The sequence below is a fragment of the Tursiops truncatus genome, chromosome 11 (genome assembly GCF_011762595.2).
Source record: "Tursiops truncatus isolate mTurTru1 chromosome 11, mTurTru1.mat.Y, whole genome shotgun sequence".
NCBI classification, from domain to species: domain Eukaryota; kingdom Metazoa; phylum Chordata; class Mammalia; order Artiodactyla; family Delphinidae; genus Tursiops; species Tursiops truncatus.
In genome coordinates, this window is record NC_047044.1 from 78,597,697 (window position 1) to 78,621,307 (window position 23,611).

Sequence of the window (23,611 nt, forward strand, 5' to 3'; positions counted from 1 at the left end):
TGGAGTTTCCTCAAAAGATTAAAGGTAGAACTACCATATGATCCAGCAATTTAACTTCCAGGTATATATCCCAAAGAAATGAAATTAGCATCTCTAAGATATCTGTATTCCCATGTTCATTGCAACATTATTGACAATAGCCAAGATATGGAACAACCTAAGTGTCTATCGATAGGTGAATAAAGAAAATGTAATCTATACCTGTATCTATATCTATATATCTATATATATTTATATAAATATGTAATTCAACCATAAAAAAAGAGATTCTGACATTTGTGACAACCTGGAGGACATTATGCTAAGTGAAATAAGCCAAACACAAAAAGATAAATACTGTATGATATCACTTACATGTGGAATTTAAAACAATGAGCTCATAGAATCAGAGAATGAATCATAGAATCAGAGTGGTGGTTGCCAGAGGTTGGTTGAGGAACTGGGGAGATGTTGGTTGAAGGGTTCAAATTTCAATTAAAATATGAATACATTTTGAGGACCTAATATACATCATGATGATTGTAGTTTATAATGCAGTTGACCCTTGAAAAACACGGGTTTGAACTGCACAGGTCCAATTATACATGGATTTTTTTCAATAAATACCTACTACAGTACTACACATACAAGGTTGGTTAAATCTGCAGATGCAAAACCATGGTACAAAGGGTTGACTATAAAGTTACACGTGGATTTTAGACTGTGTAGGTGTTGACGTCCCTAACTCCCTCATAGTTCAAGGGCCAACTGTATTGTATATTTGAAATTTGCTAAAAGAGTAGATCTTAAGTGTTCTCACCACCAAAAAAGAAAGATAACTATGTGAGGTGACGCATACGTTAGCTAATTGGATTGTGGTAATCATTTCACAATATATACACATATTAAATCATCAGGTTGTATACATTTAAAAAATCATGTTGTACAGCCTAAATATTTACAACAGAAAAAATGAATCTAGACATAGGCCTTGCATCCTTCAATAAAATTAACTCAAAATGTACCATAGGATTAAATGTAATGTGCAAAATTATAAAACTCCTAGAAGATAAAAAGAGAAAACCTAGATGACCTTGCATATGGCAATGACTTTTTAAATATGACAGCAAAAACCATGAAAGAAATAATTAATAAGCTGGGCTTTATTAAAATTTAAAAACTTCTTCTCTGTGAAAGACAATGTCAAGAGAATGAGAAGACAAGTCACAGACTGGGAGGAAATATTTCCAAAAGACATCTGATAAAGGACTGTTATCCAAAATATATAAAGAACTCATAATTCAGCAATAAGAAAATGAACAACTCAAGTAAAAAATAGACAAAAGATCTGAACCATCTCACCAAGAACATATACAGTTGGCATGTAAGCATATAAAAAGATGTTCAACATCATATATCATCAGGGAAAAGCAAATTAAAACAATGAGATGCCACTATACACCTATTAAACTGACCAAAATTCAGAATACTGATACCACCAAATACTAACAAAGATATGGAACAATAGGGATTCTCATTCATTGCTGGTGGGAATGCAAAATGATTCAGCCACTTTAGAAGACAGGCATTTTCCTACAAAACTAAACCTACTCTTACCATGCAATTCAGCAATTGCACCCCTTGGTATTTATCCAAAGGAGCTGAAAACTTACATCCACATAAAAACCTGCACAACAATGTTTATAGATTCTTTATTCATAATTCATAATTGCCAAAATTTGGAAGCAACTAAGATGTCCTTCAGTAGGTTAATGGATAAACTGTAGTAAATATTACTAGTAGACACTGGAATATTATTTGGTGCTAAAAAGAAATGAGCTATCAAGCCATGAAAAGAATAGGAGGAAACTTAAGTAAAACTAGCCAATCTGTAAAGGCTACATACTGTGTGATTCCAATTACATGACATTCTGGAAAAGACAAAGCTATAGAGACTAAAAAAAATCAGTGATTGACAGAGGGAGGGATGAGTAGGTACAGTACAGAGGATTTTTAGGAGAGTGAAACTACTATGTATGATACTACAGTGGTGGGTACATGTCATTATACACTTGTCAAAACCCGAAGAATATACAACACCAAGAGTGGACACTAATGTAAACTATGGACTTTAGGTGGTAACGCTGTGTCAATGTAGGTTCATGGATTGTAACAAATGCACCACTGTGATGTAGGATGTCAATAATGGGGGAGGTTGTGCATCTGTGGAGGCAAGAGGATATATGGGAACTCCATACTTTCCTCTCAATTTTGCTGTGAAGCTAAAATTTCTCATGAAGTTTATTAATTAATAATAAAAATATTATTGTGATGATACTGAGATTGAAACAATGTTTTTCCCAAAAAGCAGTTACCAAGCACTTTTATCTTTTCCATATCTTGGCATTTCACTACTTTCCTAGTACCATCATGGTTGCTTGATGAATTTTAATAGGAAAGAGTATGGGTACATTTGATGAGAGGAGATAAAAATTTACTTAGCTAAAAGCTTTTAACTATATCTTTTCATTTCAACTGTAAACTCCTTAAAAGGAAAGTCCAGGTCTTCTACCTTTTATTTCTTTCTGATGCTACTTATGTAAAGTGGTTATCTGCATTTAGAGGGAACATTGAATAAAACACAAATAATATCTGAGACAGCAAAGTACTGACAACTTCCAGCAAGTTATCATTAAATAATTCAACTGTGTCAATTACAGATTAGGAAAATGAATCTCAGATTTAAAGTGATAGGCTCACTCTCCCCAAACTATTTTAAATAAAAGCCAAGACCCTTTTCCCTTTGTTTGAAACTAGTTTGGGGTTACAGTAAGAGAAACATATTGTCTTATTTGTGAACTTATTTTCTCACTAAATCTGTAGTGAGCTATTCTACTCATAGGCAAATATTTGACAACCTGTGTTTTTTAGGGGTCAATTGAAGGCTAAGAAGGAGGAGTGTAGCAGTTGCTATCATTCATCTACATTTATTTGTGCTGTTTTCTTTTATTAATAGGGTCTTAAATGATTCTCCTGTCATAGATATGTTTATCGCTGGCTTTCAACATAACCAGAGATTTTCATTATACATTATGTTTTTGACCTTCTTTTAAAATTATATTTACGTGGGCTTCCCTGGTGGCACAGTGGTTAAGAATCCTCCTGCCAATGCAGGGTACATGGGTTCAAGCCCTGGTCTGGGAAGATCCCACATGCCACAAAACAACTAAGCCCTTGTGCCACAACTACTGAGCCTGAACTCTAGAGCCCGCGAGCCTAAAGTCCATGCTCCGCAACAAGAGAAACCACCGCAATGAGAAGCCTGTGCACTGCAACGAAGAGTAGCCCCCACTCGCCGCAGCTAGAGAAAGCCCGTGTGCAGCAACAAAGACCCAACACAGACAAAAATAAATAAATAAAATTTTTAAAAAGTATATTTACCTTATTTTAGGATAACGATCAGCCATTAGTACATGTGCACAGATTTAGATCGATTTGTGATATTAACCATTGAGTTACTTTCAGAGTCTGAAGAGAAACATTAAAAATGTCTATTATTTTCCCCCGCCCATATCGCCCTGTCAGAGAATCTGTGTCACATGGTCCCAGCTACCTTGGAACTTCTCTCATACCTACCCACACAGTTTACTGAAACAATTGTAAGCCTGATACCAGGGAACTAATCTAAGTGCTTGGGCTTACCCGATCGATTTTTTCTTGATAATTTCAATTATGTCCCAGTCAGCTGAGACTATCTCTGTTGAGTACTTGAACTGGCAGGTGATATAAAGTTTGGGCTGGGATGACCATGTTTGGGTTCAGTGAAAGTAAAGCAGAAAAGGCTGGTCAGCAGGGAAAAAGGAGACTGAAAATCCATGCAAAGAGAAGATGAGATGAGAGACCATGTAGTCAGGGACAGAGAGAGACAGAGAGATGCAGACTGCCTTGCCTTCTTGGGGTCTTGTGTTAATGGTCCCAGTTTGGAATGAAAATGCTATCTGATATTTGAGTTTTGTGATATATCTATATTTCCTTCCAAATAAGTTCCACTTTTTGCAAATTTTGAATAAGATCTACTTCTCTAAGCCAAAAATAAATGTCTGAGCAACTATATATACATATATATTTTCTTTTTCCTCAAGGCAGAGTGTAATGAGATAAAAGGAGGAAGAGAAGATGAAAAAGTAAAACATTCAGAGACCAAGGTGGTATGAGAAACCATAGGAATATGGAGCTCATATAACCTATCATCCAAGTGGGGATACCACTGGAAGTGAATTGCAGTGCTTTTAATAATTATGTCAGGACAACAGGCTTAAACCAGGACTGTCCTCTGTAACCAGGATGTATGGTTATCTAAGTCATGAAGGCATCTTGGATGGCTAAAGGAGAGAGACCACACCATCCATTGGGAGAAGGGGCACCTGGAGCACAAGGGACTTCCCATTTGTGAGAAATCAATGAAGACAGCCAATTTAAAAAAAAAACAAAACTTTGTTGTTAATTAGCTGTTAACTTCTTAATTCCTATTTAACTTATTTTCAAATTTAAGATCTCTTGTTTTGGGTTTACTGCTAAAAGAATACAACAAATAAGATTGATTTGTTGTTGTACAAAAATTCAATGAAGAATATTCCAACTCAACAGAAGCTTTTAAAATTAGGTATATTAGAACTGCAATTGATTAATTAATTGATAAAGTGGGTTAAATTGGAAAATTTCGCACCTAACTTATGCAGTTTATGTTAACTTAAAACATATAAATGGATCTTCATATACAGTTTTTTTTTCCTTTTGTGGATTTAGAACGTTTTCTTTGAGTATGTGTCCACTGTTTGAAGTTCATTATTGCTTCTCTTCTTCCATTAACTACACCAATTTTACATCAGTGTCAATGTCCAAGTTTTTTTTTTTTCTGTGAAGAAACAACTTTAAAAGGTAAAAGTATTCTAAGTGCTGAATTTTAGATTTTTATTACATTTCCCCTCTAATTTGGTTATATTTTTCTGCCTCCTCCTAATTACTGTGATTTGTATTGTCATTTCTATTAATTGAGTCTTTCCAAAGCATTCAACTCAACTTTCATAGAAACAGCAACTTTATTTTCTTACTCATGATCCATAGGCTTTTGTAATATTTAATTAAATTGTGAAATAATAATAATAAATTTAACTGTCAAGTAAAGGTTTGGGAACAAACACAACTGTGTCTTGGTACATATACAGCATGTGAGTGCAGGAAGGGGTAGACCCACTGAGCGAGCATTTGGTGAGACTCGGTTATTGGTCAACATGTGTTGCATTGGGAATGAAGAGCTCTGATAATCTGGTGAAATTGTTAAGAGGAAGTATGAGATTCAGTTTCTAACACATATGTTGGGAAAAATGTCTTCATGTGAAGAAGATGGAAGCTTTTGGAAACTTCAAATCCAGTGTCTCTGATTTTAAATTTTATGAATGTCAATTATAGATTTAAAAATAGTATATCATTGGTTTGAATTCAGACCAAGCTTTAGTCCCAGGAGAGGCAACAGGTTCTGCCATATGTGAGATTGGAAAGGGCAAGTAGTGCAGCCCACATACCTTGTGTTAGAATTTTAAGACATCTATATGAGGAGAGAACACATGTCGACAACAAAGAACAAATTCACAGTTCGATTTCCATGTAGGAGATGATTTAAAAAAATATTGTATCATTGAGAATAAGGAAGAAATAAAGCTAACAGTATTTGGTGGGGTAATGCACAGCACTGTAGAAGCAAATAATGCTCTAATATCCATAATTCTTCTAAATTTTTATCTAAAACACGTTATGCAGCCACTGGGCAATGTGATTTTGATTCACAGTCCAGTGGGAGTTAATACCACATTTCAAGTGGTGAGATGAGGTGCAAACACGTCAGCCATTTTCTCATTGGACCTAGAGCACACATGTAACCCTGAAAATAGATGGTTTGAGTCAGTTACTATTTCAGAGATGTGAGCGTGGATTATATCAACTTCAGAAAATTTTCTCTCCCGGAATGCTTGCCTGTGTGGGTTCTCTGAATTTTTTTTTTACAGACTTTATGCCACCCAGTCTTCCCAATATATACACGTGATAGGTGTTTGCATCTCTACTTTTCATTCAAGGAAACTGAGGCTCAGTAAAATTAGGTCAATTGCCAAAGGTCAAACAGCTAGTGAGTGTCTGATGCCAAGCCCAAGCTTTTTCCTTCCTATACAATCTGCTTCCTTCCTGGCTTTAAGTGTACACATATGCAGGTCAGGAAGATATAAATATGCTGAAACTAACTAGGCATTGCCCTTTAAGTTTTGAATGACCTTTCTCTTTATAGAGGCCCTACATGCTATGAGTTATGTAAGTCTTCAGAGCTAGGAATAATACAAACACTCAAAAATGATCTCTCATATTCTTGTGTTAGTTTAGAAGACAAAGCTTCTAAATCTTTGTCATGAAAATAGAAAATCTCCATCTAAATAATTATAACAATAAGTTCAGTTAATTTTCTACTTATTAAGACTGGATTATTCACAGTTGTTACTCATTTATAAGACTACTAATTATCACCAGTATTACTTATTTTGGTTTTGAAATGAAACAATTGCACTAATGCCTGGAAATAGAAACATATTGGATAATCTCTAGAGATTATTTTGAGACTGCAGTTATCGATAATGTTTTTCTCTTTATTAAAGAAAGAAAACAAGAGAATGGCTCAAGATGGAGAAGTAGAAGGACATGTGCTCACTCCCTCTTGTGAGAGCACTGGAATCACAACTAACTGCTGAACAATCATCAACAGGGGATAGCCTCATCCACCAGAGGGAAGACAGCAGAAGCAAGAAGAATTACAATCCTGCAGACTGTGGAATGAAAACCACATTCACAGAAAGATAAACAAAATGAAAAGGCAGAGGACTATGCACCAGATGAAGGAACAAAATAAAACCCCAGAAAAACAAATAAATAAAGTGGAGATAGACAACCATCCAGAAAAAGAATTCAGAATAATGATAGTGAAGACAATCCAGGATCTCAGAAAAAGAATGGAGGCAAAGATCAAGAAGATGCAAGAAATGTTGAACAAATACCTACAAGAATTAAAGTACATCTAGAAGAATCAAAGAACAAACAAAGAGAGATGAACAATACAATACATGAAATGAAAAATACACTAGAATGAATCAATAGCAGAATAACTGAGGCAGAAGAATGGATAAGTGACCTGGAAGACAGGATGGTAGAATTCACTGCTGCAGAACAGAAAAAAGAAAGAAAAGAAATTAAGACAGCCTAAGAGACTTCTGGGACAACATTAAACACAACAACATTCACATTCCAGTGGTTCCAGAAGGAGAAGAGAGAGAGAAAGGACCCGAGAAAATATTTGAAGAGATTATAGTTGAAAATTTCCCTAACGTGGGAAAGGAAATAGCCACCCAAGTCCAGGAAGCACAGAGAGTCCCAGGCAGGATAAACCCAAGGAGAAACACATGAGGAGACACATAGTAATCAAACTGACATAAATTAAAGACAAAGAAAAATTATTAAAAGCAACAAGGGAAAATGAAAATAACATACAAGGGAACTCCCATAACGTTAACAGCTGATTTCTCAGCAGCTCTACAAGTCAGAAGGGAGTAGCACAATATATTTAAAGTGATGAAAGAGGAGAACCTACAGCCAAGATTACTCTACCCAGCAGGGATCTCATTCAGATTCGATGGAGAAATCAAAAGCTTTACAGACAAATAAAAGCTAAGAGAATTCAGCACCACCAAACCAGCATTACAATAAATGCTAAAGGAACTTCTCTAAGTGGGAAACACAAGAGAAGTAAAAGATATACAAAAACAAACCCAAAACAATTAAGAAAATGGTAATAGGAACAAACATATCGATAATTACCTTAAATGTGAATGGATTAAATGCTCCAACCAAAAGATATAGGCTTGCTGAATGGATACAAAAACAAGACCCGTATATATGCTGTTTACAAGAGACCCACTTCAGACCTAGGGACACATACAGACTGAAAATGAGGGGATGGAAAAAGATATTTCATGTAAACTGAAATCAAAAGAAAGCTGGAGTAGAAATACTCATATCAGATAAAATAGACTTTAACATAAAGAATGTTACAAAAGAGAAAGAAGGACACTTCATAAATATTAAGGGATCAATCCGAGAAGAAGATATAACAATTATAAATATATATGCACCTAACTTAGGAGCACCTCAATACATAAAGCAACTGTTAACAGCTATAAAAGAGGAAATCGACAGTGACACAATAATAGTGGGGGACTTTAACACCTCACTTACACCAATGGACAGATCATTCAGACAGAAAATTAGTACGGAAACACAAGCTTTAAATGACACAATAGACCAGATAGATATAATTGATATTTATAGGACATTCCATCTGAAAACAGCAAACTACACTTTCTTCTCAAGTGCACATGGAATATTCTGCAGGATAGATCACATCTTGGGTCACAAATCACACTTCAGTAAATTTAAGAAAACTGAAATCATATCAAACATCTTTTCTGACCACAACACTATGAGATTAGATATCAATTATAGGGAAAAAACCCGTAAAAAACACAAACACATGGAGGCTAAACAATACATTACTAAATAACCAAGAGATCATTGAAGAAATCAAAGAGGAAATCAAAAAATACTTAGAGACAAATGACAATGAAAACATGATGATCCAAAACCTATGGGATTCATCAAAAGCAGTTCTAAGAGGGAAGTTTATAGCTATAAAAGCCTACCTCAAGAAACAAGAAAAATCTCAAATAAACAATTTAACATTACACCTAAAGGAGCTAGAGAAAGAAGAACAAACAAAACCCAAAGTTAGCAGAAGGAAAGAAATTATAAAGAACAGAGCAGAAATAAATGAAATAGAAACAAAGAAAACAATAGCAAAGATCAATAAAACTAAAAGTTGATTCTTTGAGAAGATAAACAAAATTGATAAACCATTAGCCAGACTCATCAAGAAAAAGATGGAGAGGACTCATTCAATAAAATTAGAAATGAAAAAGGATAAGCTACAACTGACACTGCAGAAATACAAAGGATCATAAGAGACTACTATAAGCAACTCGATGCCAATAAAATGGACAAACTGAAAGAAATGGAAAAAATTCTTAGAAAGGTATAACCGTCGAAGACTGAACAAGGATGAAAAGGAAAATATGAACAGACCAATCACAAGTAATGAAATTGAAACTGCGATTAAAAAATTTCCAACAAACAGAGGTCCAGGACCAGATGGCTTCACAGGTGAATTCTATCAAGCATTTAGAAAAGAGCTAACACCCATCTTTCTCAAATTCTCAGAAAATTGCAGAGGAAGGAACACTCCCAAATTCATTCTACAAGGCCACTGTCACCCTGAAAACAAAACCAGAAAGAGATACTACAAAAAAAGAAAATTACAGACCAATATCAATGATGAATATAGATGCAAAATTCCTCAACAAAATACTAGCAAACAGAATCCAGCAACACATTAAAAGGATCATATACCATGATCAAGCGGGATTTATCCCAGGAATGCAAGGATTCTTCAATATACGCAAATCAATCAATATGATACACCATATTAACAAACTGAAGAATAAAAACCATATGACCATCTCAATAGATACAGAAAAACCTTTTGACAAAATTCAACACCCATTTATAGTAAAAACTCTCCAGAAAATAGGCATAGAGGGAACCTACCTCAACATAATAAAGGCCATATATGACAAACCCACAGCAAACATAATTCTCAATGGTGAAAAACTGAAAACATTTCCTCTAAGATCAGGAACAAGACAAGGATGCCCACTCTCACCACTGTTATTTAACATAGTTTGGGAAGTCCTAGTCATGACAATCAGAGAAGAAAAAGAAATAAAAGGAATACAAACTGGAAAAGAAGTAATACTGTCACTGTTTGCAGATGACATGATACTATATAGAGAGAATCCTAAAGATGCCACCAGAAAACTACTAGAGCTAATCAGTGAATTTGGTAAAGTTGCAGGACAAAATTAATGCACAGAAATCCTTGCAATCCTTGCATCTGAAATATCAGAAAGATAAATTAAGGAAACACTCCCATTCACCATTGCAACAACAAGAATAAAATACCTAGGAATAAACCTACCTAAGGTTGTAAAAGAACTGTACTTAGAAAACTATAAGACCCTGATGAAAGAAATCAAAGGCGACACAAACAGATGGAGAGATATACCATGTTCTTGGATTGGAAGAATCATTATTGTGAAAATGACTATAGTACCCAAAGCAATCTACAGATTCAGTGTAACCCTTATCAAATTATCAGTGACATTTTTTACAGAACTAGAAGAAGAAGTCTTAAAATTTGTATGAAGACACAAACAACCCTGAATAGCCAAAGCAGTCTTGAGGGAAAAAAAACAGAGCTGGAGGAATCAGACTCCCTGACTTCAGACTATACTACAAAGCTACAGTAATCAAGACAATATGGTACTGCCTCAAAAACAGAAACATAGATCAATGGAACAGGATAGAAACCCCAGAGATACACCCACGCACCTATGGTCAACTAATCTATGACAAACGAGGCAAGGATATACAGTGGAGAAAAGACAGTCTCTTCAATAAGTGGTGCTGGGAAAACTGGACAGCTACATGTAAAAGAATGAAATTAGAACACTCCCTAACACCATACACAAAAATGAACTCAAAATGGGTTAAAGACCTAAATATAAGACTGGACACTATAAAACTCTTAGGAGAAAAAATAGGAAGAACATTCTTTGAAATAAATCACAGTAAGATCTTTTTTGACCCACCTCCTAGAGAAATGGAAATAAAAACAAAAATAAACAAATGGGAGCTAATGAAACTTAAAAGCTTTTGCACAGCAAAGGAAACTACAAAGAAGACGAAAAGACAACTCTCAGAATGGGAAAAAATATCTACAAATGAATCGACAGACAAAGGACTAATCTCCACAATATATAAACAGCTTATGTAACTCAATATTAAAAAAACAAAAAAAAATCAAAAAATGGGCAGAAGACTTAGACATTTCTCCAAAGAAGACATACAGATGGCCAAGAAGCACATGAAAAGCTGCTCAACATCACTGATTATTAAAGAAATGCAAATCAAAACTACAATGAGGCATCACCTCACACTGGTTAGAATGGGCATAATCAGAAAATCTACAAACAACAAATTCTGGAGAGGGTGTGGAGAAAATGGAGCCCTCTTGCACTGTTGGTGGGAATGTAAATTGATACAGACAATATGGAGAACAGTATGGAGGTTCCTTAGAAAACTAAAAATAGAATTATATATGACACAGCAATCCCACTACTGGGCATATATCCAGAGAAAACCATAATTCAAAAAGACACACACACCCCAATATTCATTGCAGCACTATTTACAGTAGTCAGGTAATGGAAGCAACCTAAATGCCCATCAACAGATGAATGGATAAAGAAGATGTGGTACATATATACAATGGAATATTACTCAGTCATAAAGAGGAAAGAAATTGGGTCATTTGTAGAGACATGGATGGATGTAGAGACTGTCATACAGAGTGAAGTAAGTCAGAAAAGAGAAGAACAAATATCATATATTAACATATTTATATGTGGAATCTAGAAGAATGGTACAGATGAACCAGTTTGCAAGTCAGAAATAGAGACACAGATGTAGAGAACAAACATATGGACACCAAGGGGGGAAAGTGGCAGGGGATGGTGGTGGTGGGATGAATTGGGAGATTGGGATTGACATATATACACTAATATGTATAAAACAGATAACTAATAAGAACCTGCTATATAAAAAAATAAATAAAATAAAATTCAAAAAACAAAAAAAGAAAGAAAACAAAGAGGCTGGTAACTTCAGAGGGAATGTATAGCATGTATTTGATTTTAACAAGGAGAAGGAGAACAAAACAAAACTAGGTTTTCAAATGACTACATTTTCTCTAAGCTTTACTAGGTATGGAATTCTCTTTAAGTAACTCTTCTAAGAAAACATTAAAAAAAATAGTTTTTGTTCTCAAACCTAATTCCAGCATGGAATTGCTCAAATCGCAGGCTTTTCTGGAACTTGCTAAGTATTGGCAAGTTTTATTTCTTCAAACCTTTTCAAACTGGCTGGATCATTCATTCAGAAGCAGCTAGACCCAGGATTCATCTTCACCACATTAAAACATTTGTCATCTTCCCGTCAATGTGCGGCAAGACACAGTTGTTATGGCTGTCCTGCCAGTTAAGCCCATTTAAGGTTTTCTAACTGAAGCTTCAGATAGTGGCATCTGTTCTTCATCATCTTAATCTGTGGTCATTTTCCTGAAAGGCCAATTCATCCTTCGACTGGAAATCAATATGCCTCTAACCTCATGTGGCCCAGATTTTATGAATAACATCCATGGTTTCATTCAGAAATGTTCCACCTTCCTTTGAATCTTGGAAAAATAGAGATCATTCTGTACTCTGCTTTCCAGATGGTTCTGTCTTCAGCCATCATTCAGTAATGAGCCAGAAGCCCTGTTTATTAGAAAAGTCCTGGGGAAACGCTCTCACTGGTGCACTGACAGGGATCATAGCTTTCTCATCAGATACCACTGCAAATGGAGATTCTGACAGGATAAGCAATGACAGGCATTTCCTGGGTTGCACAGACTTGAAAGATTTTCCATTAAAGAAAGATTTTGGTAATAAGTTGATCGAACATTTCTGATTCTGGTTTATATTCAGGTTAGACTCATGGGATGCCACCCCCACTCATAGATTCTACAATCAGCATCACAGTATCTTTACTGCATGTTCATCCATCTATTTATTCTACTTTTCATCTATCAATTAATCTTAGTTTTTGATGCATTTCAAAGTAAATAGCAGACACGCATATATTTCTCCCTAAATACTTTAGCATGCTTACTTTAACTAAAGTTAAGCATTTGTTTACAGTACTTTTTCTTTCATGACATAATTTACAAACAAGGAAATTTGCAAATTTTACATGACTGTTTGTTAAGTTTGGGCAAATAAATATATCTATGTAACCCAAACCTCTATCAAGATGTAGAACTTTACCCTCACCCTAGAAGCTTCTCTCATGTCTCTTCCCAGTTAATTTCCACCTCTGTTCCGTTTACAACAGTTCTGATTATTTTCCACAATATTTTTTTTCCACAACAGTAGTTTTGACTGTTCTATGATTTCATTAGAATGGAATCATACAATATGCATTCTCATATAAGGTTTCTTTTATTCAATATAATGTTTTTTGAGATTCAGCTGTTATTGTATGTATCAATAGTTCATTCCTTTTTTATTTTTGAGTTACACTCTATTGTATAAATAAGTCACATTTTGTTGATTTATTCTCCTACTGATGGACACCTGGTCTATTTCCAATTTCTGGCTAAGATGAATAGAGCTGCTATAAATATTCGTGTTTTGTTTTTTTGTTTTTTTTTTTTTGCGGTACGCGGGCCTCTCACCGCTGCGGCCTCTCCCGTTGCGGAGCACAGGCTCCGGATGCGCAGGCTCAGCGGCCATGGCTCACGGGCGCAGCCGCTCCGCGGCATGTGGGATCCTCCCGGACCGGGGCACAAACCCGTGTCCCCTGCATCGGGAGGCGGATTCTCAACCACTGTGCCACCAGGGAAGCCCCTATAAATATTCTTATACAAGTCTTTTTACAGATTAGTCTTTGCTATCTCTGGTAACATCTGAAAGTAAAATTTTTGGGGTCACAGATAGCTGTGTCTTTAGTTTTATACTAAACTTTCAGACCTCTTTTTTTCCAAAGTAATCGTACAGCAGTGTAAGAGTGTAAGAAAATTTCAGTTGCTCCATGTCTTCACCAACACTTAATGTTGTCAGTCTTTTTAATTTTGGCTCTTCTGGTAGCTCTATTCATTGTGACTTTAATTTACATTTCTTTCCTGACTAATAATGTCAAGCACTTTTGATATGTGCTAGTTGGTCATTCATATACATTATTAGTATAGTGTCTGTTCAAACGTTTTTCCTATTTTTAAAATTGGACTGCTTGTCCTTTTACTATAAAGTTGTATGGTTTCTTTATATTCTAAATGCCAACCTTGTGAATATTTTCTCTAGGCTAGCCTACTCATTTTTGTAGTGGCATCTTTTGTTGTATATCAGTTTTACATTTTGGTAAAATCTAAGTTATCTATCTTACATTATTGAGTCACTGCTTTCTGTGTTCTTTCTGAGAAACCATTGCTTAAAAGAAAGTAATAAATATGTTCTCCTGTTTTCCTTTTAAATTCTAATTAATTTTGGGTGTGGTATGAGAAAGCAGTCAAGACTTCTTTCCTGCATATGGAATCAGTAGTTCCAGCACTATTTGTTAAAAATCCACACTTTGCGCCATCGAATTTCTTTGGCACCTTTGTGGAAAATTGAATGTCTATGTAAGTGTGGGTTTAGTTTGGAGCATTCTATTTTATTCTGTTGATCTATCTCTTTATAGTTTGGCCAATACCATACCGTTTTTATTACTGCACATTGTAGTAAGTCTTGAAATCAGATAATGTATACCCTATAATTTTGTTCTTTTTCAGGCTTTCTTTGAATATTCCAGGTCCATTGCAGTGCCATGTATATTTTATAACCAGCTTTTAAATGTCTATGAAAACCCTGACTGGGATTGTGTTGACTCTATAGATTAACTTGAAGAGAATTAATATCTTTATGATACTGAGTATTCTAATCTATGAACATGATATCTCTCCATTTATTTTGGTCTTCTTTTTATTCTTTCGGCAATATTGTGTTATTTTCAGTGATAACATTCTGCACGCCTTTTGTTAAATTTATTTCTAAAGGCTTTCTGTCATTTGATGTTACTGAAAATGATATGCTACTTTCATTTTCAATTATTTTATCTTGACATATAAAAAATAAAATTGATTTTTATTTTATTTATTTATTTCTGTTTAAGACAGATAACATGGAAAAAACATTTATATGTTAATTACAAAAAGGACATAAAATTGTATATACAGTAGAATAACACCAAAAATCTATGCACAGAAATGTCTAGAGGAGCACTAAACACCAAAAGATTAGCAGTGGTAACATTTGGGTGGCAAACTGATTCTTTTTAAAATTCCCAGATTTTTCTTAATAAGCATTAATTATGATTGCAATGGGTCTTTTCTTAAGAAAAAAAAACAAATACCCCACTGGCTGGTGGTTGAGCAGTGCAGTGTCACTGTCGCATATACATCAGAGGCTTTGGCCCTGACTCTTGAGAGCGTGGTGCGCCCCCCACCCCCAGGAGAGCTTAAGCACCTCTGGCTCCCACTGAGGGTGTCCTTGCAGCCCTGGTGTTCCTCAGCTTCTCTGACCCACAGACTATTTTCTCCCTTAATTCTGCCTTTTCCCACCACCACATCATCTTCGGTCACTTCCAGCTGCATCTTTCCCTCTCCTTCCCAACTCAGGAGCCAGCTCTGCAGCCACAGGTCCCCATAAATAGAAGTGGTGCAGTGCATAATTTCAAAGGACATGGTGCCTCAGCTTGGACACACAGGAACTCAATACAAATCATTTTCCTGCCGATAGACAAGTCATGCGTGGTGGCTGCTCTGGGTACAGATATGTTAATTACTCAGGCTTTCTTGTTAACCTACAGTTCCAAATACTTTCTCTGAACAGTTATTCCTACCATGAATTTTCTACCCTGGAAAGCCAGGGGTGGGCAGTAATAGCTCAGATCACTTGGTTTCTAAAAGTCTCTCCACTCTGAGAATGTAGAGCTATACAGTGTGTGGCACCTCAGAAGCTGCAGATTCTAGCCTATGTCTGGGAAAGATGTATGCCCCTCATTTTTAAGGTTAAGGAACAAGCCAAAAAGTAATTGCTAAAAGAGCAAAACAAAAAAGTAATTGCTAGCAATTCACAGCCTATTCCTGCTGCTGAACAGAGGCAGTAATGGCTTGCTTTCCCCACGAGCAGCTAGGTACTCTTGGGCAAGTCAAACATAACCTTATTGAGCCTGTTTCTGGATCTGCAGGGAATGTGTTACTCGCTTAGACATTTGGGAACTTAGTGAAAAAACATGCCATTTGTCCTGCTCTTAGAAGGCCATTCAGGGGAAAAGGCAATGAGCTACCTGCAGCTCATCTCAACCCCAATCAGGAATCCTCCCTCTCCTAAGAGAAGGCAAGGAAAAGAAGTAAGAAAGCAGACATACCAGCTAAACAGGAGTGACCTATACTTGGCAAAGAAGCCTCAGACAAGCTGAAAATGCTCTGCTTCCAGCATCGTGTCCCCAAATGCTGGGAGCCAGACACAAAAGGCATGCAAAAGTGACTGTCACACACATACAGGCGCAGACAGAGCATCATTGGGCAAAAAGGGAGCTAATACTGCAGAGAAGACCCCAAAGTGTGGCTTGAGGAACACAAGGGAGTCATTCCAAGACCTTCACTTAGCTGCCTTGGGGACAGCAAACACTCAAAAGCTTTGCTTTTGTTCAGTCTCCCAAAGGGAAAAAGGTAATAAGGAAGACTAACACTTGTGGCAAACACTATTAGCAAGGATGCAGTCTTTCTCCCGGGGCAGAGGACTCTATCTCCTTCAGCTGAACTCTGATACTTAAAAAAAAAAAAAATATATATATATATATATACACACACACGCACACATGCATACATACATGTATGTATGTATGCACACACATATGTATATATGTATGCACATACATGATATATTTAAATGAAGGTGTACACACACTGTGCTAAAATACAAACAACAGAAATCCCAAGTCATATATAAAAAGGCTAAATATAACATATAACACAAGCCTAGAGCCAGCCCTTGGTTGGGAGCTGGGGAAGGGATGGTATCATCTGGTGACTATGTACACAACTTGTGGTGGGCAGGGAAGGCACCAGTATAGACTCACTCCACAATACTGGCCTACAGGAAAGTGTGATGTAGCTCATATACCAAAATAGATGTCCACCTTGCTTTTGTATACAACCAAACTTGGCAGGCACCCAGAGGACTGTGGGTTTGTTTTGATGACAGGGCACCACATCAAGCTGCTGTTAAACCTCCCAGCCCTAGGAACTCACCTGCTACCCTTCCTCCCTCCCTTTCAGACTCTTGGCCCTTTTTCCAACCCAACACCCAGAGCCTGAGGCACACCCAGATCACCCACCCTCACATGACTAACTTGCAAGCCTTCCTGGAAAGCAAGGTCCTTCTGTTATCTGTCCCTTTCTGATCCTAAGATATATGGAGACATTTCTGTAAATGTTTGGCACCTAAGTAACATGATGGTTGTGGATAATGCCACAATGACACAGGGAGACCCAGTAACAAGACATGCAGGGTGAGGGAAAGGGGCACTGAGCTGCCCTAGCATCTCAAAACCAGAACTGCGGCTTCCTATGCATTTATGTGGGTGGGAGAAGGGATGTGCAGAATTAACTTCATCGACTCCTCAGCAGCAAATACATTCAAAATTGAAGGTGTCTTGAGGGCCCCACTATACCCTAGTCACTCCTCTGGAGGAGCTCAGTGCAGTGACAGCTGGAAAATCTGAGTCCCGATTGAATCTGCCACATCAAGAGTCCTTTTTTTTTTTTTTTTTTTTTGTGATACGCGGTCCCCTCACTGTTGTGGCCTCTCCCGTTGCGGAGCACAGGCTCCGGACGCCCAGGCTCAGCGGCCATGGCTCACGGGCCCAGCCGCTCCGCGGCATGTGGGATCTTCCCGGACCGGGGCACGAACCTGTGTCCCCTGCATCGGCAGGCGGACTCTCAACCACTGCGCCACCAGGGAAGCCCCAAGAGTCCTTTTGAAGAAGCTTGGCAAAGTAATTTTTTCTTTTGAGCAAATGTTCAGCACATCCTTGGGAAGGCCATGTGGAAGGATGCTCTCCAGCCCAGTCAAATGATCCAATCTCACTATTATCTTAGTTCCCTCTGAGTTTTTTTCCTACCGGCCACCCTCGCTGTACAGAAAACAGCCAAGCACCATGCAGGTCAGTCATCGATGGTGGGCAACCAGAAGGCCATGTTGGAACAAGCACTGGCAAAAGTCATGAACTTGGGGTTGACCTGCAAACAGGTGATGGGGCCTGTGTGTTTGCCATCCAACACAGCTACTTTTATACCACTGTCTCCATTCCAGACATGGATCTTGCCATCCTCTGTACCAATCATAATAAACTGCGAGTCTGGAGTAAATGAGGTCTTCAGTGTGATGGTTTTGCTGCTGGCATAACCCCCAAACGTATGCATCACCACTCGCTTGACTGCATCAATCAGATGGATGAAGCTGCCGTTGGTGGAGATGAGGATGAGTTTGCCATCATTGCTGAACTTAACTCCTGTCCACTCGCAAGTCCGATCATACTGCGTCTTAAATGTCGCAATGGCCCCTTATGGAAAGAGCGAAGATCATAAAGTTTGACCATTTCAGAATTGACACCTGCAGTAAAAATTAATCCTTCTGGATCAAAAGAACAAACTGGCTTGCCCTGTAGATGCCTAAGACCCTGGCAGTTAGGAGACTGGAGATCCCAGAGCCGAATGGTCTTATGAAGAGACCCAGAAATGAAAGTGTCATCCACAGGTGACATGGACAAGGCCACCACCCTTTTGCTATGTCCAGGAAAGTACCTGATGTATTTGTTGTCATGCAAGGACAGGTAACTGATAGTATCGTCTGTTTTGTTAGGGCTGTAAACAACTGTGTTTGCTGCATGAGAGTATCTGATGAGGTCCACGCCATATTTCTTACTGTACAGGGTTCTCTTTGGTTTGCCCTCCTGGCAGTCACAGAGCACGATGGAGTCGTCGTCGCTCCTCGAGATGACCGTCTCGCTGTTGGGGCTGAAGTCGAAGCGGTTAATCTTGTCCAAGTTCTCGCGGAACACCTTGGTGACATGGAAGTTCCACAGCACGCTGTCGCTCAGCTTCATGGCGGCGAATGCTGGAGATGGTGGCAGCTAAAATGGATTTTTATAATTTAATCTTTGTTCTATGACCTTTCTATTTTTTAAAATTAATATTTATTTATTTATGGCTGCACTTGGTCTTAGTTGTAGGTGTGCGGGATCTTCATTGCAGTATGTGGGATCTTTCACTGCGGGGTGCAGGGTTCTTCGTTGGGGAACATGGGCTTCTCTCTAGTTGTGGCACGCGGGCTCTCTAGTTGTGGCTTGTGTGCTCAGTAGTTGTGGTGTGTGGGCTTAGTTGCTCTGTGGCATGTGAGAATCTTAGTTCCCCGACCAGGGATCGAACCTGCGTCCCCTGCATTGGAAAGCAGATTCTTAACCACTGGGGGAAGTCCCTATTCTATGACCTTTCTAAAGCCATTTACTAGTTGTAGAAATTATTTTGTAGGTTCCTTAGGATTTTCTGTATGCCCAATGATGTCTGAAAATAACATCAGTTTTGTTTCTTCTTTTCCAGTCTACATGCCTGATTTCTCTTATTCTTCTATTACAATTTTAGAATTACATTTCAAAAAATAGTGAGTGATGATGGAAGTGGACATCCTGATCTTAGGGGTAAAGAATTAATTTTACGATTATGTGTAATGTTAGTTGTACAGTTTTTGTACTTGTCCTTCATTAGATTGAGGAGTTTCTTTTCTTTCTTTTTTTTTTTTTTTTTTTTTTTGTGATACGCGGTCCCCTCACTGTTGTGGCCTCTCCCGTTGCGGAGCACAGGCTCCGGACGCCCAGGCTCAGCGGCCATGGCTCACGGGCCCAGCCGCTCCGCGGCATGTGGGATCTTCCCAGACCGGGGCACGAACCCATGTCCCCTGCATTGGTAGGCGGACTCTCAACCGCTGCGCCACCAGGGAAGCCCGAGGAGCTTCTTTTTAACACTTGTTTGCTGAGAGCTTTTTTCATGAGTAGCTGCTGAACTCGCTAGCTAATTTTTCTGCAACTATTGAAATGATGATTTTACTCCTTTATTGTGTTAATATGGTGAACTCCACTGATTGATTTTCAGAGATTCAACCAATCTTGCATTTGTGGGATAAACCCCACTAGGACCTGATGTGTTATTCCTTTTATATATTACTGGATTTACTTGTGAAATAGTTTAAGAAATTTTGTGTCTAAATGTAAAATAGCTAGCTAGTGGGAAGCAGCCGCATAGCACAGGGAGATCAGCTCAGTGCTTTGTGACCACCTAGAGGGGTGGGATAGGGAGGGTGGGAGAGGCAAGAGGGAGGAGATATGGGGATATATGTATATGTACAGCTGATTCACTTTGTTATACAGCAGAAACCAACACACCATTGTAAAACAATTATACTCCAATAAAGATGTTAAAAAAAAAGGAAAGAAATTTTGTGTCTATATTAAGAAAGTATATTGTCCTGTAATTTTCTTCCTTCACCTTTTTGGTAATATATTCTTAAGTTGTAATAAGATTTTACTAGCAGATTTATTCCCTCAGCAGATGTCCTCTGGAGGATCAATGGTCAGAATTATATCCTATGTTCACACCATATCAACTAGTGACAAAGGGATGGTTTCCTAAGCTTGATTTAGACTATTAAGGATACATTTCTGAGAGATGAGCTGCTACAAAAGCTATGTGGAGAGGGTGACTCACCAATCAAAATCACAAGTTGTTTTGGAGAGGGAAAAGGAACAGCTCTTACAATACATCCACAAAAGATATTATTACTATCATCCCCTTTGACAGAAAGGGAAAAAATAGTTTAAGACGTTAAATAGCCAAAGTACACAGCCAGCAAGTAGAAGACCCAAAATTATGGAATAATGAAAACAGTGTGACTACAGGTGCCAAGAAACTTGTTATAACCTAATCACATCATGAAGTAACTCTGGGACCTGTAACTATTCAGCAAAACTCTCAGGAGCTGTCTCCCCATCTCAAAATTAAGCTCTAAAATAAGTTCTATGAATCACAAATTTCACTCTCAAAGACAGATTTCCACGGCACACGTCCCCAAATTTTATTGAATTGATTAATGAACCTTTTGTGACCTGAAATATCAGGAACTAAATGTCACTATCAATTCTGTTGGAAAATAAAGCAACTAGAATGTTGGTTTTGTGTAAGAAACTTGGAACAAGAAGAACTGAAGTTTGGAAACTGAGTTTACATGATATTCCATCTTCATTTTCTTTTTTAAAGATCTTATGATTTACATAGTTTTAAATTTTCTACTACCTTGTAATTAAATACATGTAAAGAATTAAAGCAACAAAAGACTTAAAGTTATGAAGGAGACATGATGGTAGTGAAAAAACTTAAGCATCACATAGTTTGAATCTTGCTTCTGCCTCTTCCTAAAAGAGTAAGGACAAGTCACTTAACTTACTGACTCTCAGATTCTTCATTAGAAGAGGCGTGAGAAAGTCTGGTGAAGGTTAGAAAAGCTATCTCTCAAAGTTATATGAAAATGATGAGATAATATATGTAAAATTAATAGCAAAATATATGTACATAGAAGGTGCTCAATAATTGTCCCTCTCCCAATATTACTTATGAATGATGATTATAAATGTGCTTCCTTCTGAAGTGGATATTCCTAAGCTAGTCTGGATAACTTAGAATGTGTGAGGCTTTGATTACTGTATATTTTGATGAAAACTGAGACTCCTCTCCAAGCCTTAAATTAATCCAGACATAAGAGAGGGGTTAAGGGAGGGAGCTGTAGCAATAGGAATTGCATCTTTATGATTTTCTATGGTGTGCCTTCCTCCCAGTCCCTTCTGATCCAGGTACTTGAGAACTTCTTCCTTAATGAGGTTTTTCATCTTCTACACAGCTATAATTTTACTCGCAGGAAGATTTACATAGATGTGAAAGAAAAATTCTACCTGAAAGCTTAAGGTCCCAGGTAATAGAGCAAACCTTAACCCTACACGTGGTAACTGAATTTAGGAATTTGGGAAGGCTTATTAATACCCTCCCTAATTCTTCTTCATCCACTGATTTATGCTTGAATTCTCTGTTTCATTCTTAATAACTCTTTTTTTTTTTTTTTTTTTTTTTTTGCGGTACGCAGGCCTCTCACTGTCGTGGCCTCTCCCGTTGTGGAGCACAGGCTCCGGATGCGCAGGCTCAGCGGCCATGGCTCACGGGTCCAGCCGCTCCGCGTCATGTGGGATCTTCCTGGACCGGGGCATGAACCTGTGTCCCCTGCATCGGCAGGCCGACTTTCAACCACGGCTCCACCAGGGAAGCCCTCTGTTTCATTCTTAATAACTCTTAAATTACATATGTAAAATCTCTGCAGTAACAGTTGAAGAGGTTAACCAGAATTTTGCAATTACCCATGAAACGAGGGTCTACAAGTAGATTTTAAAGAGGGTTAAAGAAAAGCTTTAGAACACTGAAGGGGTAGAGTGTGGGAACCAAAGACAAATTTCATCAGGAGTTTTGTCCAGGACTAATCCTTATATGTAACCCATCACAGCAGTTTACACGTTTTCTATTCCTCTGGTAGCCAGTAGTTGAATTGGATTCTTTGCTTCTTTGTTCAAGAGAATAGCTACCAACCAATACACGTTCCTAGCTCATCTTTTATTACTCTCCTATAGAAACCAAGGTGACTTCCTTGCTAGTCTCAAAATATGCTTTATACTTTCTTACTTCTACATGATTGCTCAGAGTATGTCCTACCCAGAAAGCCCTCACTATCCACTGAAATCTTGCTCATTGGTCAGTGCCATTTTCAAATACTCCCTTCTTTGTTCATCTCTCTGTGTCACTAAACATATGTTACCTAGGATGGCAGATATTTTGTTAACAGCTCTATTAAATCATAAGGTACTTTATCTCAGAGAGTAACAATTAGCTATCTCTGTAGTACCCTCCACGACAACTTTCACATTATAGGCACTTCATTTTTAATCTATTTGTTTAGTTTTTATTCTATTTGTAAAATAAATATAGAATAAATTTGTAGCATAAATTAACAAATGGACTAATTCTGTGCCTTGAAAAATCACTGACCTGAAAAAACTGAAAATTTCCTAAATCCCTTCTAGTACCATCACCAAATGATATGTATATGATTTGGGGGGAATAGCTCACTTTTGACATTTTGTGTTTGAGTTGTTGCTGTTATTATATTTTAGAGATATCATGGAAAATAATAAATGAAGGACAGTATTCTAGATAGGAAACAAGAAGTCTGAGCATTGGGCACTAAAATATAGGATGGCCAGTAATTTATTTCATTAACTTTCTCAGAGAGCTAAATTGCTAATCTTGATTACTTGCTATGACTGATGTTTGTTGGTTTTATTGTAGCAACTTTTCCATCTGTTGATGGCCAGTAGTTAAATTGAATTCTTCTTTCTTTGCCAAAAGAGTGGATGACTTAATAAAAGTGTGGTGTTTCTATATAAAATTAATAATATCTCCTTTTTTTTTGGTATGTCATTTGCTCCAACCAAGAAGACTCATAGTTAATGTTGCCTGTCCTTCACTGAAAATTAATTCAAAAAAGATCCACCCTAAATGGAAGAGCCACTCTGTCAAAAGACGAGAGATGACCATGGATCAGAGGACTTTCTGTAGTTCAATAGTTTTGAGGTTAAT

At 37.5% G+C, this 23,611-nt stretch overlaps 1 pseudogene; it reads right to left on the minus strand.

Moving 5' to 3' along the window:
- Nucleotides 1-17,857: 17,857 nt before the first annotated feature.
- Nucleotides 17,858-18,990, minus strand: LOC101324043 (WD repeat-containing protein 82 pseudogene; annotated as a pseudogene).
- Between the last annotated feature and the right edge of the window lie 4,621 nt (nt 18,991-23,611).